Source organism: Corythoichthys intestinalis, chromosome 6 (genome assembly GCF_030265065.1).
Source record: "Corythoichthys intestinalis isolate RoL2023-P3 chromosome 6, ASM3026506v1, whole genome shotgun sequence".
Taxonomy (NCBI): Eukaryota; Metazoa; Chordata; class Actinopteri; order Syngnathiformes; family Syngnathidae; genus Corythoichthys; species Corythoichthys intestinalis.
This window is the reverse complement of record NC_080400.1, coordinates 27,706,278-27,725,000: the sequence shown is the minus strand read 5'-3', so window position 1 is coordinate 27,725,000 and position 18,723 is coordinate 27,706,278.

Genomic DNA, 18,723 nt, shown 5'->3' with positions numbered 1-18,723 from the left:
TAAGGACTGTATTTGTTTATTATAACAATAAATCAACAAGATGGCATTAACATTATTAACATTCTGTTAAAGCGATCCATGGATGGAAAGACTTGTAGTCCTTAAACGATAACTGTTAGTACAAGTTATAGAAAATTTATATTAAAACCCCTCTTAATGTTTTCGTTTTAATAAAATTTGTAAAATTTTCAATCAAAAAATAAAGTAGTAGCCCGCCATTGTTGATGTCAATAATTACTTACACAATGCTCATGGGTGCTAAAGCCTATAAAATCAGTCGCACCCAAATGCCAGCAGAGGGCGGCGAAACTCTATCAAACACAATTAACAAGTGGGCATTTCACTCTACTGTTATTTAAATTTGTCTGAGCGGGACATGTGCGTTAATTGCGTCAAATATTTTAACGTGATTAATTAAAAAAATTAATTACCGCCCGTTAACGCAATAATTTTGACAGCCTTAATTAAAACCCCTCTTAATGTTTTCGTTTTAATAAAATTTGTAAAATTTTCAATCAAAAAATAAACTAATAGCTCGCCATTGTTGACGTCGCCGAGTGGGACGTCACATGGGCTCCCTGCCGGTCTTCCACAGTGTCTTTAACTATGCATGGTAGTGCAGGAGTCCCCAACCTTTTTTGCACCACGGACCTGTGTTATTTGGGTCTGTTTTTCACGGACCGGTGTTCTGACAAATTTTGCAACCCATCAAAAATTGCAACGATGCGGTTCTGCGCATGCGCGTAATGTTAACAATAGCCGCAAAATGCGCAAATGCAGCCATTCCAAAGTAAACACTACAAACTTTCTTGAAAGAAAGGAATATTAACTTACGTTTGATCATGGAAGGACTTGTAGAAAAGTTCTCCTCAAATACATCCTGCCATGTAAGCTGCACTCAACAACTGCACACCGCTCTCACCATTAACGACTTCGCCTTGACGTCAAACATTAATTAAGAAGCCCGCTTCACAAAGATACGATGTTGGAAATTGTAGCAAGATTTTTAAAGCTCTCATAGCGATGTCAGGATATTCCAGAATGACTTCAATCCAGAACCTCGGTAGAGTTGTTGTCTCAAATGTACGTTTAATAAGGTCGCCGTCATTTGCGATCTCTACAAGTTGATCTTCCTGTTGCACAGACATGCTCGAATCACTCGGTTTATTCACAAACGGGTCACGAATCCACTCCTTCGCAGTTCGTGGGTCTTCGAGGTTGTAGGCTCGTCAGGTGCCCTTATCGCCGGAAAAATAACTCCAAAGCCGTCTGTTTTCCAGTCATCTTCGCTCGTGTGGGGGTAATACGTTATTATCGAGGACAAGCGCACATACAGTAGATATATTATATACACAAACAAGATGCACTGCTAGCAGTCCAATCAATGGATTTCTGCGCCGATGTTCTAATCTATCCCGTAATATTATATCTAGAGTAGACAGGGATATTGGTGTGTTAAGCAGGGGCACAGGGTTAATTCAGCCAGAATGCAGTCGTTATTAAATTATTATTTCTGTGCGGCCCGGTAGCAAATGCGCCGCGGCCCGGCAGATGGGGACCCCTATCTTAGAAGATACATTAGAGTACAAGTTATAGTAATTTTATATTAAAACCCCTCTTAATGTTTTTGTTTTGATAAAATTTGTAAAATTTTCAATCACAAAATAAACTAATAGCTCGCCATTGTTGACGACGCCGAGCGGGACGTCACATGGGCTCCCTGCCGGTCTTCCACAGTGTCTTTAACTATGTATGGTAGTGATTGAAATACACCACAAGGTGTCAATGGCGAGTTTTAAATTAATTAGAGATCTAGCCAAGGCAAAGTCTGAGTAAGTTTTATGTGTAATTTGCATAGCTATTTTGATTGGGAATGCCAGTTCTCTTTGCATTGAGCGCTTTTCTTTTTGTGAACAGTATGTTTTTGAGAGACAGGAATATTATTTTTGTTGTGCTTTCACTAAATGATACTGTAGCGACTTAGCTGTTCCGCCCAAATGCATGATGGGACGTTGGGCAATCAAGACTGTCAGTAGTGGCTGCAAATGGTATACAGCATGTTCTGCTTTGTGTTCAATTAAGCATGTTAAGAAAAAGATTGCATCCTGTCATTCTTCCCTATGTCGTTCGCCACAATACTTACTGTATACTTGTTGTGTAAGAATTGCCAAAGCTTAGCCCAATAAGAGGCGCGGTCAAATGAACGCCTGTGTCCTCTCGCATTTCTCTGCCTTTTTGCTCTCAATGTGCTAAAGGGCGTCATTGTAAACTGTTTGAGGCAACGCATGAACGGGCCATTCCTTGCATGTGTTAATTGCGTCAAATATTTTAATGTGATTAATTTTAAAAAAAATAATTACCGCCCGTAAATTTAACAGCACTAAAATAAATGAAAAATGAGCCGTTGTTAATCTGCCTTACTGTTTTGACTTTGGGCAGCAGTGATTAGCACATCCACCTCACAGTCCTGATATAATGGGTTCAAAAACGGGCAGGCCTTGCTATGTGGAGTTTGTAGAATCACCCTGTGCCTGCGTTTCCTCAGGCTACTCCATTTTCCTTCCCAAAAACAAGCATGGTAGGTCGATTGAGCCAGCCAAGTTGTCCCTATGTACGACTGTGTGCTGTATGGTTGTTTCCCCTGCCAACTAATTCAGGGTGTACCCCACCTACTGGCTATAGTTAGCTAGGATAGGCTCGAGAATGCCCACAACCCTTGTGAAGATAAGCAGCACAAAAGATGAATGAATGAATGAGTGTTCTGATTTTCATTGTTAAAATCTTAGACCTTCCTGAATGGAGTTTGCATGTTTTTCCTGTGTTTGCCTGGGTTTTTCTCTGGATATTCCATCTGGGAGGACCAACATTCCAAACACGTGGGGCCTCATTCTCATTTCTAAGGGAACGCAGGTGCGCTATGGCATAAGCAATTTTGTGGATTTTTATGTCGGCGTCAAGTCAAGCACTGCTACTTTTGATATTCGGCTATGCCCGTGAAGTTTGGGTGTGTCCTTGCACTTAACGGCATGTGTGCAAGTGACAATTCGGCAGAAAAAAAGCTGCACTTTTGCTATACTGTTGCAGAGGTTTATCGAAATTGATCATGTTTATCATGTGCATGCAGCAGAAAGTAATCGTAATCGTGGAGAAAACATCAGTAAAACCTAGTTGTTCCAATATTCGAGGCAAAATAGCAAATCAGAAATGTTTAAATACCAGTAGTATTTTAACCAATTAACTGCAGGTACTGTAGTATGAAAAAGCATCTGAACCTTTTAGAATTTCTGACATTCCTACATAAAGTCACCATCAAATGTGATCTGATCTTTGTCAAAATCCCACAGATGAAAATACAGTGTCTAATTTAATTAAAACCACCTTTACATTTATAGGTTTTCATATTTTAATGAGGATAGCATGCAAACAATGACAGAAGGGGGAAAAATAAGTAAGTGAACCCTCTGCCTAAGGAGACTTAAAGAGCAAATGAAACCAATTTTCACGAAACATTTTAAGTCAGGTGTGTGCCCAATCACTAATGAGTGGTTTAAAGCTACCCTGGCCACTATAAAACACACATCTGGTAAGAAATGTTTTGATGAGAAGCATTGTCTGATGTGCATCATGGCTCGGTCAAAACAGCCGTCTGAAGATCTGCGATCAAGGATTGTTGATTTTGATCAAAATGGGAAAGGATACAAAACCATCTCTAAAAGTCTGGATGTTCATCAATCAAGTGTTAGAAGTTGTCTACAAATGAAGAGAGTTTGGCACTGTTGCTTCTCTCCCAAGGAGTGGCCGTCCACCAAAGATGACACCAAGAGTTCAGCGCAGAATACTAAGAGAGGTAAAAAAGAACCCTCCAGTGTCTGCTCAAGACTTACAGAAACTCTCACTGCCACTCACTGGCACAGTCCAATGTCTCTGTGCACACATCAACTTTATGTAAAACTATGACCAATGATGGTGTTCATGGGAGGACTCCACGGAGGAAACCACTGCTGTAAAAAAAAAAAAAAAAAAAAAAAAGCATTGTTGCTCATTTAATGTCCGCAAAAAGGCACTTGGACACTCCACAGAAGTCTTGGCAAAATATTTTGAGGACTGATGAAACCAAAGTTGAATTGTTTGGGAGTAACACACAGCGTCATGTGTGGAGGCAAAAAGGAACACCTGACCAACATCAATGCCTCATCCCCACCATGAATCATGGTGGAGGGAGCATCATGATTTGGGGCTGTTTTTCTACCTCAGGGCCTGGGCAACTTGCAATCATTAATGGAAGAATGAATTCAAAAGTTTATTTGGGATGTATTGCAGGAAAACCTGAGGCCGTCTGTCAGACAGTTGAAGCTAAAAAGAGGACCGATGCTGCAAAAAGACAATGATCCAAAACAGAAGTAAATCAACTTCAGAATAGTTTCAGAAGAACAAAATAAACGTTCTGGAGTGGCCAAGTCAAAATCTAGACTTGAACCCCATTTAAATGCTGTGGCATGACCTAAAGACAGCAATTCATGCCAGACATCCCAGGAATCTGACTGACAGCCGTTTTGTTGCGAAGAATGGGCCAACATTTGTCCTGATCGATGTGCTAGACTGATCTGCAGCTACAGAAAGTGTTTGGTTGAAGTTCTTGCTGCCAAAAGGGGGGCCACAAAATATTAAATGTGATGGTTCACTTACTTATTTTCCCCCTTCTGTCATTGTTTGCCTACTATCCTCATTCAAATGTGAACAACTATAAATGTTTGGGTGGTTTTAGTTAAAGCAGACACTGTTTTTTCATCTGTGTAATTTTGACAAAGATCAGATACCATTTTATGGTGATTTTATGCAGAAATGTGAGAAGGTTCAGATACTTTTTCATACCACTGTATTTAGAGGAACACTCCGACAATACGACACATTTCATGTTTGCATTTACATGGTTCCGTCTTGGTTCCGTCTCCATTTGAACGATGTTGCAGTTCTGCATGAAAACAATGTAGTATTCATGCCAGCTAATGATGCACTTCCTTAACAACAACCTCCTCAGCCCGGAAAACAACATACCTGCTCACTCGAAGCAATGGCTTCCACGAGTTTTTTTCTTTTGCTTCAAAATGCTCCAAAACGCGATCATAAAATATATTGCGATTAAAAATATTATAAATTAAATGTATCTATCTCTCTATTGATCGATCGATCGATCTCTCTCTCTCGCTCTCCCAAAAAATATATATATATATAGAAACATATATATATATATATATGTATATATATATATATATATACATACTAGTACATTTAATAAATAAGTAAATGAAAAGCCAACGTTTTGCCATGTTTGTTGTTTTGATTGTTTAGTATCAGCGACTGCGCATGCCCAAAGTGACGTGTGCATGTGCTGACGTCATCTGAGCAAGAGCGTTCCATTAATATGGTTGCGGAGCAATCCCCACAATCGAATCCTTCTGCTTTGGAGGCCGGAATCAAAAGTTTGTGTCTTCGCCTTCCCTTTTCGCCGTCACCATGTAAAGGCGAGGCCATTCCACAACACAATCGTTGCGTTTTGGTGTCACAGCGTCACCATGTAAACGGCCCCTCAGATTGTGTTCCCTACTCATCATGCATTGGCAACCCATTATTCTACAGCGTTATGGAGGATTAACATTTTAACAGCGGGATCTTTGTTGACGTATTTTCAGAGGATTTTTGTTGACATTATTTTCGGTGCATGTGCAGGTGGCTGATTGGCAAGAAGTCCCAACATACTGTATTAGCAGACAGTGAAGACACGTCAGTTAAAGGGCGAAATCTCCGATATATAAACGTGTATAAACGTTAAATGTCTGAAGAGTGTAGAAATTTTAGAGAGAAGCGTAAAATATGTATTGCCAATAAAATTGGCCGAGGAATTAGAAGCCCTCATATGAGATCTGGGATGATGGGAAAATGGTGTGGTCCAACTCACCTCTGTCTTGGCCACAAATCTGCTGGGAAGACATTTATTCCTATTTAATAGAAAGCCCTGGACCCTTCACTCATGAAAAATTAAAGGCTTTCAAAAGTCTGGAGGCCTAAGATTACTTTATTTCTAGGAAAGTTGGGCCAATTTCTTTTGTAAGGCTAAAAATTGTGATCGTGATGAAAGTGGATTGAATACGGGCAAATTTGATTTTGATTTATTTATATTTTTAATATTTTCTAAATTACAAAATAAATAGGCACTGTATCAGCAGGAATCAAGGCTTTCTTAACAATGAATAGGTATACAAACTGTAGTGGTTGCCGTTTTTTTGGCAACTTTTTACCTGTTTCAATGGTTTTAGTGTGCATGCATGTAACTGACATCACGTTGGTCACACAATTGCTGCATTTGTAAGTGGTGTCATTTTTTGGGGGGGTTTAAGCATTAATTTTTCTATTATCAGATGTCTAGAAAAACGCACATTGTGTCTTGCTTTAAGTTGCAGTGCAAGAGTCTATAAGTCAGTTTTAGTTAGTTAGTTAGTTAGTTAGTTAGTTAGTTAGTTAGTTAGTTAGTTAGTTAGTTAGTTAGTTAGTTAGTTAGTTAGTTAGTTAGTTAGTTAGTTAGTTAGTTAGTTAGTTAGTTAGTTAGTTAGTTAGTTAGTTAGTTAGTTAGTTAGTTAGTTAGTTAGGTAGGTAGGTAGGTAGGTAGGTAGGTAGGTAGGTAGGTAGGTAGGTAGGTAGGTAGGTAGGTAGGTAGGTAGGTAGGTAGGTAGGTAGGTAGGTACAGCTCAGTGGCATTGTGAAGTGGTTGTCATTCATAGAGCAGATGTCCCGAGTTAACTTAACACCTAAGTTAACTTAAGTTACAGTATGATGGCAACAGTTTGGATCTGAAATAACTAAATTTACTTCACATTGTTATAGTTGTATTTAATTCTGATTAGCAATCTTAAATAGAAAATACAGTATATCAAGATTTCCGCATTCCATTTTCTTTGTTCACAAAGTAAGCCCTGAGTGGCCTTTGGCTTCCAGCCTTTTTGACAAAGGTCACCCAGGGGACAACGAAGCAATTTACTGTAAATCATTCCTGACTTGACATTTTCACAAACAAAAAAAAAAAAAAAAAAGAAAGAAAAGGGAAAAAAATTGTAAGCAAGGTCAAACTTTGTGTGGTTGCCAGTAAATGTGCATATGTGCATGAAAAGCGTGTTATGTTGTAACGCAGATAAAATTGGACATTTTTCCTAATTTGGAGGCTTTGCATTGTATAAATTTCACTCACACAACCCACCATAATCTTCTATCCTTAATTGCGCCTAACAGAGAGTTGACACAATTGCACTGTGAGAATTTCTATATGTGTGCAAATGGTACGATAAATTGTCTGAAGCACAAATAATAGCTTGGGTGTCAGCACAAGTGACACATGTTCACATAAGCCTGTTGTGCAAAGCTGTGATCAAACTCTTAATCATTATGCTGTGGCGTGCGGTAAAATAAACCTCTTGCCCCCGTCAGAATAGTCTATTTAAGCCCTGTTCTCTCATGAGCTATCACTTTATAATTGCTTTTTTTTTTTTTTTTTTTTTTTTTTTTTTGCCACGGTTGGCACCAAAAAGGGGCTTTTTTCCATTTGAAGCGGGAAGTTGTTATTATTAGTTTTTTTTTTTAAGTGTCGTTTTGATGAGTTCTTTTGCCCTAACCATTTTCCATATTCCCTTCACTAACAAACATGATATGAAACTGAATAATTAACTTTGACTGCATTTTAAGCCAAAACAACTGTTGTGTTTGATAGAAAAATATGCCTAGATGCTGTCATAGGAGATTCTTTGCGCATTAAGCCCCCAAACTATTTTTAATTTGTCTGTTTTACCCTGGATACCCCCGTTTACAGACGTCACGCAACCGCTTTTGTTTCAATCCAGCCATAAAAAGAAGGTAAATAATTATATTTATTATTCAAAATATGTCATTTTTAGTAAGAATCATTAATTGATGTCTAATGTTTCGTTTTAAAAAAAAAAAACGACTTTAAAAAATTATTCACTCGCATATTTTAAGCTTTTGAACAAATTACGTCGCAATGGAAAAAAACTGAATCTGTAAAAGAGTCATGGATATCTACCTCTATAACTATCGCTTAATTGTATTTTTAAAATTTTTTTTGTTACTGTCACATTTCCCCGGTTATGTTAGATAATAAATAATGGATCCAAAGACAAAAGAAAAAAAAAAGTTTAAGGGTAAATATATGAAAAAGAAAATCTCGACCACTCATTGATGTCCGCGATTTCTGCATCGCGACCCTTGAAATATTACCGTGCTTCACCCATAAAATCCCTCCAAAAATCCGGCTGTGGCCGCTCTGTGACTACCAATTTGGCCAAATTTCAAAACTGCCCGATATGCATGGGTGATGCATCATTGGAAAGCTTAAAATCTAAATTTTTGGGGGGGAAAACAATTTTGAACAGGAGGCCATTTCAAATAAATAAATAAATAAATAAAAAAGTTTAAACAGCAAAACCCTAACTGGAGATGAGAGCACACGAGAGCAGAATTAAAGACGCCACGATTTTAACTAGATATTATCGCGTACTTACTTCTTTGTATCACCGAGTGTCAAGACACAGCTGTGAATGGCCACAGCCTGATTTTGGGGGGATTTTATGGGTGAAGCATGGTAATATAACAAGGGTCGCAATGCAGAAATCGCAGACATTAAGGAGTGGTCGAGCTTTTCTTTTTCATATATTTACCCTTGTAAGCGTTTTTTTTTTTCTTTGTTTGGATCGATTATTTATCATCTAAAACATCGGGGGAAATGCGACAGTAACAAAAAAATACAATTAAGCGATAGTTGTGAGGAATATATCCGTGACTTTTTTACAGACACCATTTTTTTTCACAGTGTTTGTTTAAAAGTTTAAAATATGCGAGTAAATAATTTTTTTAAGTGTTTTTTTTTTTTAAACAAAATATTAGACATCAATAAATGATTCTAAGCTAAAAATGACAGACATTTGGAATAATAAATATAATTACTTTGTTTTTACGGCTGGGTTGAAACAAAAGCGGTTGCGCAACGTCTGCAAACGTGGGCTTTCAGAGTCAGACGGAAAAGTTTAAAATAGTTCGGGGGCTTCATGCGCCATGAATCTGCTATGGCAGCATATGGACATATTGTTCTATCAAACACAACAGTTCTTTTGGCTTAAAATACAGCAATTTATTTTAAAGAGGGGTGCAAGAGCAGAAACTGCTTTTTCAGTCTTGTCTGTGATTTCCGCCATTCATTATATATATATATAAATACATACACATATTCTCCTGACTACCGGCAGTTCAAATTTGTCCTCTGTACAGGACATTTATAAACCTAAATATCTCCGACCCACTGCAGCCAATTGAATCCATTCCTTTCGTGCTCTATAGAGGACATTCAGAGCTTTCCAATGATACACAATGTGTAAGGGTGGGGTTTTGTTAACCTTTACTTTACCATGGAAGAAAATGGCTTCCGTCAATGCAAGCACGTTTTATGGGAAGAGGAAAAGTAAGTGTTTAATACTTTTTATCAAACACATTTCGTCTTGAAATGCTGTTGGCGTTTTGTCTATAAGACACTTAAGAACACACTTAAGGGTTGTTTGAGTTATTTTAAGTGCATTTTCGCAGAGTAGTCAAGTGTTTAAAAAATGTCCTCTATATCGGACATTTGAAGTTATTTCGTCCATTTTGCTCTTTCTCAAATGACAAGAAAGGTCATTCTCAGAAGCAGAGAGAATTTTACTGCGGATTGTTGATGGAAACTCAGACATGGAGTTATCTGATGAAGATGATCAAGATCCACTATTTGTGGCAGAAATAGAGGAAGATGATTCAGGGAGGTCTGTGGAGAATATTCAAGCAGGGCAGACCAGAAATCAGTTTTACAAATTGAGAAACTCCATCAAGCTTGTCAACGACCTTGACGTTTCAGATGAAAAAAAAACAAGTGATTTCTTGAGGAGAATCAGGGCCCTCTTGACCAAAGTAAGGCAAGGAGTATGCCAAGAACAGGAAAATTGTAACAAGCAAATGGTTCCTTTCACTGATCAATGCCCAGTGTGCCAGAATGTACCGGGCAAACCAAACCCAAGTAGACTGAAGGTAAATATTTGTCTTGGGTGCACCAACTGGTCTAGTTTTGGATTTTGTGGTCTAACAAGGAAAGACAACCTTCACAGTTACAGGAGGAAAGAGCATTGGGGAACAAGCTGTTCTTCAATTGACATAGTCTGTTCCCCAAGGCACCCACCTATTCTTTGACAGGTACTTTACAACAATCAGCTTCTTTGACACCCTGATGACAAAAGGACTGACGGCGACTGGATCCCTCATGAATAACAGGGTTCCAAAAGACTGCAATATCAGAGGGGATGAGCTCTTCAAAAAGAAAGAAAGAGGGTCACCAGAGATGGTTGTGAGACAAAGCACACCTGAACTTGCCGTCAATGAAATGGTTGGACAACAAGCCAGTGGTCATGGCATCATCTGCTTTTGGGATTGAACCTCAGGACACACGCAGAAGATGGTCCAAGAAATAGAAAAAAATTTGTCCAAGTGTCAAGGCCACTGGCAATTGACGAGTACAACACCAACATGGATTGTGTGGACTTGGTCAATCGAATGTTGAGTTTTCACAGGATGGCCTCTCGCACTAGAAAATGGACAGAGTGTGCCATTTTCCACTTTTTTGACCTGGCAATTGCCAACTCATGGCTTCAGTAGAAGAGTGACTGCCAGTGTCTGGGGAAGAAACCACAGAAGTTCCTTGACTGTTGAAGAATTAATTGCTCGAGCCCAAGCAGGACGTCCAGCAGGTGACAGTGAAGATGACTACACTCCCTCATGTCAAAAATGAAAACCACAGACAAATGCAGCTCTGATACACTATGGTGCTGTGCATCTTCCAGAGATGGTGGATGAAATACATGCATCATGGTGTCGCCGATCTGGCTCCAACAGTAAAACATACAGTATTTTATGTGCTCCAAGTGCAAGATTTTCCTTTGTATTACCAAGAAAGGGAATTGCTTTTGAAGTATCCTACCAAATAAACACAATAGACGCAAAAATGAAACAAAAGGAAAGACATGATGGACAGTTATGTTTATGCTGAACCCTTAGTCAAGTTGACTTTTTGATATTTTCTGTTGGACTAACTTTTTGACAATTAAGTTCTGTTTCCCCTGTATTGGGTTCCGATGTCCACTGTAGAGGACACATCAAAGCTTCAAAACAAAAGTAAACATTTTTTTAAAAATTCTTTTGCAGTATTCCAATTACTTCACATAGATTGGGGAATTTCAAAATAAATGTGATTGGACAACATTTTTTCCCTGGTAGTCAGGAGGATTTAATATATTTACCCTTATGAACATTTTTTTCCCCATTTTTTTATGTTTGGATTGATTATTTATCATCTAACATAAGGTTTTCACAACAACTCAATCTTGCTGCTGTCCTAAATGTGATTGTAGTACAGAATTTTAACACATTCTACTTATCTTCACTGTCCACATCAGAACTCCTGCATGACGTGAGCGTGCTGGAAGTGAGGCGTGAGGTTGTTTGTTTGAATCAGGTTCACTCCAGTGGTTTGTTTTATCAGCCCCTTCTCACTGGGAAACCATCAAGGGAGAGGTTCTGCTATCAGCATCAGACGAGCTGCCTGGTTCTGATTTTGGCACACGCACGCACCCCCACACCCCCCACATGCACACATCCACACACACACACACCTGCACGCACACACATACACCCATACGCACACGTTGCCACACACTCAGACTTTATCTAATGAGCTCGCTTCTGTCACTCAGAGAGAGAGAGAAAGAGAGAGACTCTCAGATTGAGTCTTGCACTGGTCTTGAGGCTCCAAGAAGAATGATAGAAGATATTGACAGTAATATTATCGGCAACAGAATGGTTACAACTGCCAACTTTTTCTGTAATTCCCTGTCTGATACAAGACACTTCACTCATTTTATATATGTTCTTTTCAAGAAAGACTTCATTTAATCCCTTACTCACACTCACTCTTCGTTTGTGAGACCATAGCATAGCAATCTGGAGACGGCTGATAGTCGGCTCAGAATGTTAAGTCATGATGATTCTTCCCCAAAATAAATAGCCCCTCATCTGTGTGTGGAACAAGTATGGCTATTGAGGAAAGATTAGACATACCTTGGCAGTGACATACATTTTTCAGTGACGCTACTCATGAGAAGTCTGGCATGACGTTTTGAATAATATTTTTCAGATACAAATTCTGTCATCATAAGAGCGGGACAAGCGAGTGTCAGTTGTTTGAAGTTGAAAACCCAATTCTGTTTTTTTGCTATTCCCTCCTGTCCTGCCTGTTATGGTCTTGCTACTATTTTAAAAAGAGGAAATTACCACATTGCTGTTGTCCTCCAATTCCAGGTTAGCACCTCTCCCAAAGGACAGTGACGAAAAAACTTTGGGTGAGGGCAGATAATGTGACAGGGGATAAATCATTGGTTACGAATGTGTTGTCGTATGTCAAATATTTGTCTTCGCGAGGAGACATAATTGGCGACAATGGTGAGGAGGGGTGTCAACCCATGTGTCGCCCTGGCTGGTCTTCAGCGGAATATCCCCTAGTTTTCAAATTGATGTGACACATCCATGGATAAGGGTTCATAGTTAGTGTAGTGTTCAATGTATTTCTTGCTGTTGTTTGTGTTTCTTTTCTTGTGTTTCTTTTCTTTTTTTTCCTGTTCCCCCATAAACCCTTCCTGTTCGCTGCTTTGTCATAACAAACAAGGTATGTTGAAAGATCACAATGGGAGTACGTCATACTCTCAATGTGAAACATTAAAACTGTTCAGACTAACCGGACACTTACTGTACACTTCCATTCTCCATGTCATACAACTGAATAGGACAGGTTTAAAAAAAAAAAAAAAAGGGTTCATGTCTTTAGAGGCCTGGTCAGGGTCGGCCCAGCCTATACGCAGACTATGCAGCTGCTTAGGGCCCCTGACCACTAGGGGACCCAGACAGGGGGCAATCTGGCAATTGTTTAATTTATATTCTATTTTGTTTACTACAGTTTGCTTTATTTGACTTTTGTGAGTTTTGATACTTGATTACAAGCTTAAAAAATAAAAGTTCTTCCTTAACTTCTTTCTTTCCTCTTTTAGAAAAAGGTTTAGCACCGACAATCATTTGGGGTGAGAAGTTTGAAGAATGCAGTGCAACAAAATCTGATTAATATACAAAATATGGACATATAGGTTGGATTGCATGCATGGGTTTCACAGACACTGTGACGAAATGGTGGCCCAAAAATATGGGTCCCTTGGCATTATTTTACTTAGGGCTCCCAAATGGCCTGGGCCGGCCCTGGGCCTGGTGTTACCTTATGGATGGGCTACCATATTAACAACTGGATATAATGAAATGACAGACAAGTTACAAGTCAATTAACAAATTTGGGCTACCATATTAACAACTGGATATAATTAAATGACCGACAAGTTAAAGTCAATTAACAAATTAAGTCAGTGGTGTCAGTGATATTTGAATTAAGAGCAAGTTTCAAGAGACCTTGTCATAAAATGACCCAAATGTCATGATGTTGTTGATCGGTGTGATTTGATTGATGTCGAAACGCTTCGGAAAACAAGAAAAATTACTCTTAAATGTATTTCCATCTTGATCCTGTTGTATTTTGCAAACCATCCAGACTCGGATTTATTCACATTGTGGAGACTGGAGGGCATGTGCTTTTTCAGCAGTTTATTTTTTTTATTACTAACAGGTACTGTTGATGTCCAAGACAACTGCTGTGATTGTTTTGCAATTAAAAGGTGTTGACAGCTGGGTGTCAAGCAGGTCAGTGCCATTACTGCTAGATTAGCTCAGTGTTATGAATATGTCAGGTCTAATAGAAATTTCACGATTGTACTTCATTTGGAGTGCAACTAATGAATTGCTTTTACGCCAAATGCCAAGCTTTACTTCATGCTGTTATTAAAAGTACCTTTCACAGTACCTGCCAAGCCCGCAAACGTTTCTTTGTTGTATGATTTGGGTATGATCTTGGGGCACACTGTCAACAGTTAGGAATCCCTATATACTTTGTTCTGATTAGCCACGACCAGTGTTGTTGATCTTACCTTTAAAAAGTAATTAGTTACAGATTACTTATCCCAAAAAGTAACTGAGTTAGTAATTCAGTTACTTCATTGTAAGAGTAATTCGTTACTCAGTAAAGTAACTGACTTTACTTTTCATATTCTACATGCTGTTACATTATACATTCTATAATTAAAACATTTAACTGATGTTTTCATTATGGAAAAAAAAAAAAAAAAAACGTAGGTCACACGTTTTTCTTTTTTTTTTGTTTTTTTTTTGTTTCTCCTGTTATACTAAACCCGCACCGAACCGTGTCCCGCCCTACCGAGGTACCTACTAAACAGTGACTTGTGTGTATCATCACACCCATAATATACCTGTATATAGATACAGTGGGGCAAATAAGTATTTAGTCAACCACTAATTGTGCAAGTTCTCCCACTTGAAAATATTAGAGAGGCCTGGAATTGTCAACATGGGAAAACCTCAACAATGACAGAATGTGAAAAAAAAAAACAAAATCAAATTTTTTGATTTTTAAAGAATGTATTTGCAAATCATGGTGGAAAACAAGTATTTGGTCAATACCAAAAGTTCATCTCAATACTTTGTTATGTACCCTTTGTTGGCAATAACATAGGCCAAACGTTTTCTGTAACTCTTCACAAACTTTTCACACACTGTTGCTGGTATTTTGGACCATTCCTCCATGCAGATCTCCTCTAGAGCAGTGATGTTTTGGGGCTGTCGTTGGGCAAAACGGACTTTCAACTCCCTCCACAGATTTTCTATGGGGTTGAGATCTGGAGACTGGCTTGGCCACTCCAGGACCTTGAAATGCTTCTTACGAAGCCACTCCTTTAATAATAATAATAATAATAATAATACCTCAAACTTATATAGCGCTTTTTTGGACACTCAAAGACGCTTTACATAACATTTATTGCCCTGGCTGTGTGTTTGGGATTATTGTCATGCTGAAAGACCCAGGCACGTCTCATCTTCAATGCCCTTGCTGATGGAAGGAGATTTTCACTCAAAATATCTCGATACAGGGCCCCGTTCATTCTGTCCTTTACACAGGTCAGTCGTCCTGGTCCCTTTGCAGAAAAACAGCCCCAAAGTATGATGTTTCTACGCCCATGCTTCACAGTGGGTATGGTGTTCTTCAGATTGAAATTCAGTATTCTTTCTCCTCCAAACACGAGAACCTGTGTTTCTACCAAAAAGTTCTATTTTGGTTTCATCTGACCATAAGACATTCTCCCAGTCCTCTTCTGGATTATCCAAATGCTCTCTAGCGAACCACAGACGGGCCTGTACGTGTACTTTCTTCAGCAGGGGGACACGTGGCAGTGCAGGATTTGAGTCCCTGGCGGCGCATTGTGTTACTGATAGTAGCCTTTGTTACTGTGGTCCCAGCTCTCTGTAGGTCATTCACTAGGTCTCCCCGTGTAGTTCTGGGATTTTTACTCACCGATCTTGTTATCATTTTGACGCCACGGAGTGAGATCTTGCATGGAGCCCCAGATCGAGGGAGATTATCAGTGGTCTTGTATGTCTTCCATTTTCTAACAATTGCTCCCACAGTTGATTTCTTTACACCAAGCTTTTTACCTATTGCAGATTCCGTCTTCCCAGCCTGGTGCAGGTACAGGTAACGAGTGGAGCCTTGTTAGACCTCATTAGATCTCGTGAGAAGTTAGACCTCTTTGACAGCCGGAAATCTTCCTCGGTTGTAGGTGACCAAATACTTATTTTCCCACTCTAATTTGGAAATAAATTCTTTAAAAATCAAACAATGCGATTTTCTGTTTTTTTTTTTCCACATTCTGTCTCTCATGGTTGAGGTTTACCCATGTTGACAATTACAGGCCTCTAATCTTTTCAAGTAGGAGAACTTGTACAATTGGTGGTTGTGACTACTTTTGGTAATAAAAAAAAACAACAACAAAAAAACTAATTATAATTATTATTGTATTGTCGTGTCTACAAGGACACCCCCAACTTGGTGATGATAATGCACACTCAGCAGGGAAACAGAAGGCTACATTATTTTAAATTAGTTGTATCCGCTTGGACGCTAAGAACTGTACGTAAAAAAATGTTGTCTAAGCGTTTAAGATGACCCTCGCCACGCTAAATACGAATACGAACGAGAATGCAAATGCTATGTTAATGCGCAAAGCCCCCTAGTCCATCATCATCGCGTTTGCAACGGTGTCACCAGTACCCCCCCCCCCCCCCCCCCATCCACTCTGCTCTCTCCAGGACAGGCATGCAGGCGGATGTGTGACAAAATCAGAGAACCTGCACTTCATTCAACCAAATTGTAGTAACGTGCCCCTTCACATCCTCAGTATCATTAACGGCGTTGCAGTGGCACGGAAAGTGGGGTGGTGCAGGTGCTGTTGTATAATACAGTGATCCCTCGCTACTTCGCGCTTTGAATTTCGCGGTTTCAGTCTGTTGCGGACTTTTTTTCAGTCAAAAAAAATATATATGGCAGAAAACACTCAGGTGACTTGAAGTTCCGCTCTGAGACCCTCAATTTGGCCAACTTTCAAAATTGTCCGAAATGCATGTGTGATAAATCATTGGAAATCTTAAAATCTCAATTTTCTGGGGGAAGAAAAATTTTGAACAGGAAGGGCATTTTTGCACAAAAAAAAATTTTAAACAGCAAAACCCTAATTGGAGGCGAGAGCACGTGAGAGCAGAATTAAAGACGCCACAAATTTAACGAGATATTATCACGTATTTACCTTGTTTTGATAAAAAAAACTCCACATAGCATGTATCACCGAGTGTCAAGACACAGCTTTGAATGGCCACAGCCGGATTTAAAAAAAAATTTTATGGGTGAAAAATGGTGATATAACAAGGGTCGCGATGCAGAAATGGCAGACAACAAGAAGTGGTTGAGATTTTCTTTTTCTTATGCTGTAGTTACCCATTTAAACGTTATATTTCAATTTTTTTTGTTTGGATCGATTATTTATCATCTAACATATTGAGGAAAATGGACAGTAACAAAAAACATACAATCAAGCGATAGTTATGAGGTAGATATCTGTGACTTTTTTACAGACGCCAAATTTTTCTTTTTTTTTTTAAAGTTTAAAATATGCGAGAGAATAATTTTTTAAAGTCGTATTTTTTTAAAAACTAAAATTTAGACATCAATTAATGATTCTAAGCTAAAAATGACAGACATTTTGAATAATACAGTAAATATAATTACTTACCTTCTTTTTATGGCTAGGTTGAAACAAAAGCAGTTGCGCGACGTCTGTAAACGGGGAAAACGGACAAATGACAAATAGTTCGGAGGCTTAGTGCGCCATGAATCTGCTGTGGCAGCATATAAACATATTGTTCTATCAAACACAACAGTTCTTTTGGCTTAAAATACAGCAGTTTATTTTAAAGAGGGGTGCAAGAGCATAAACTGCTTTTTCAGTCTTGTCTGTGTTTTCCGCCATATGTTAATTTTATGTTTTTTAAATAACATGGTCACCAACTGACACCTTGCTCGCTACCGGGTCAAGTTGAATAAGGCGCTATTTGTGAAAAGGGGGCGTTACACCGAGGCTTATTGGACCTAATAGTTTTTTTTTTTTTTTTTTAAGTGTTTGTGTGTCATTGCGCTGTCTAGCTGTGGGGAATTGCATTATAATACATGGTCGTTTTTATTTCCAATCTAAAATCTCCAACACACACTGTAGGTGAAATAGAACGCTGTCTTTGTTGTAGCCTAGTAGCAGAATCTAAACTATCCAGCATGCTTGTGTACTGCCATTTCTGCACGGTTTATATGGAGAAAACAAATTTGGACCGAAACGGCTGTTTTGGAAGAGGAAAAACTACAAAAGATTCTCAGCACCCCCTGCTGTGAGTGGCTCCTAGCGCCCCTGCGGCGTTGCAAAGATGGAAAAATTCATTAATTATATAATGCACTACTGAAATAAAAACAACACGGTTAGAAATGCTGTTATATTCTAACGCCATCATTAACAACACTGGCCGCGACCACATTTTCAGATAGACTTGTGTAGAACTAGTAACTTTCATAGTATGGTTCCATATTCCGCACAACAACTCTGCTTACCCTTGTATAAAACACCAACAATGTCTGCTGGGTCTCACTGCAAGTCATTTGATCCACTTACAATTACCAGCCTGGGACCTCATGACAGACTGTTTTTCCCAAAAATTTGAAACAACTCGTTATGTATAATGTAAATTTCCCTCGGCATCAATAATGGTATTTTTACCAATCGAAATATCTGGCTACTGTGGATACTTCTATGAAAGAGAGAACTTTTATTAATTCCTGGTAAAGTTTGTCAAGTGAATCAGATGTTTTCATAAATTACCTTCATGTGAAAGATTGTTGAACAAAGTATTTAAAAAGGCAAATCTCAAATTCAATCACTGAAAATCCCAATATTACACATAAGATAAATTTTGCATTCAGAAAGGTGTCTTTCCTTTAAACATTACAACTAGACTCCGGTCTGAATCCACTCTTGAATTGAATGTTTATGTAAACTCTGCAGATGCCGCTGTTTTGGTTAGCAAATGATTTTGCATCTTCAAGTGGGA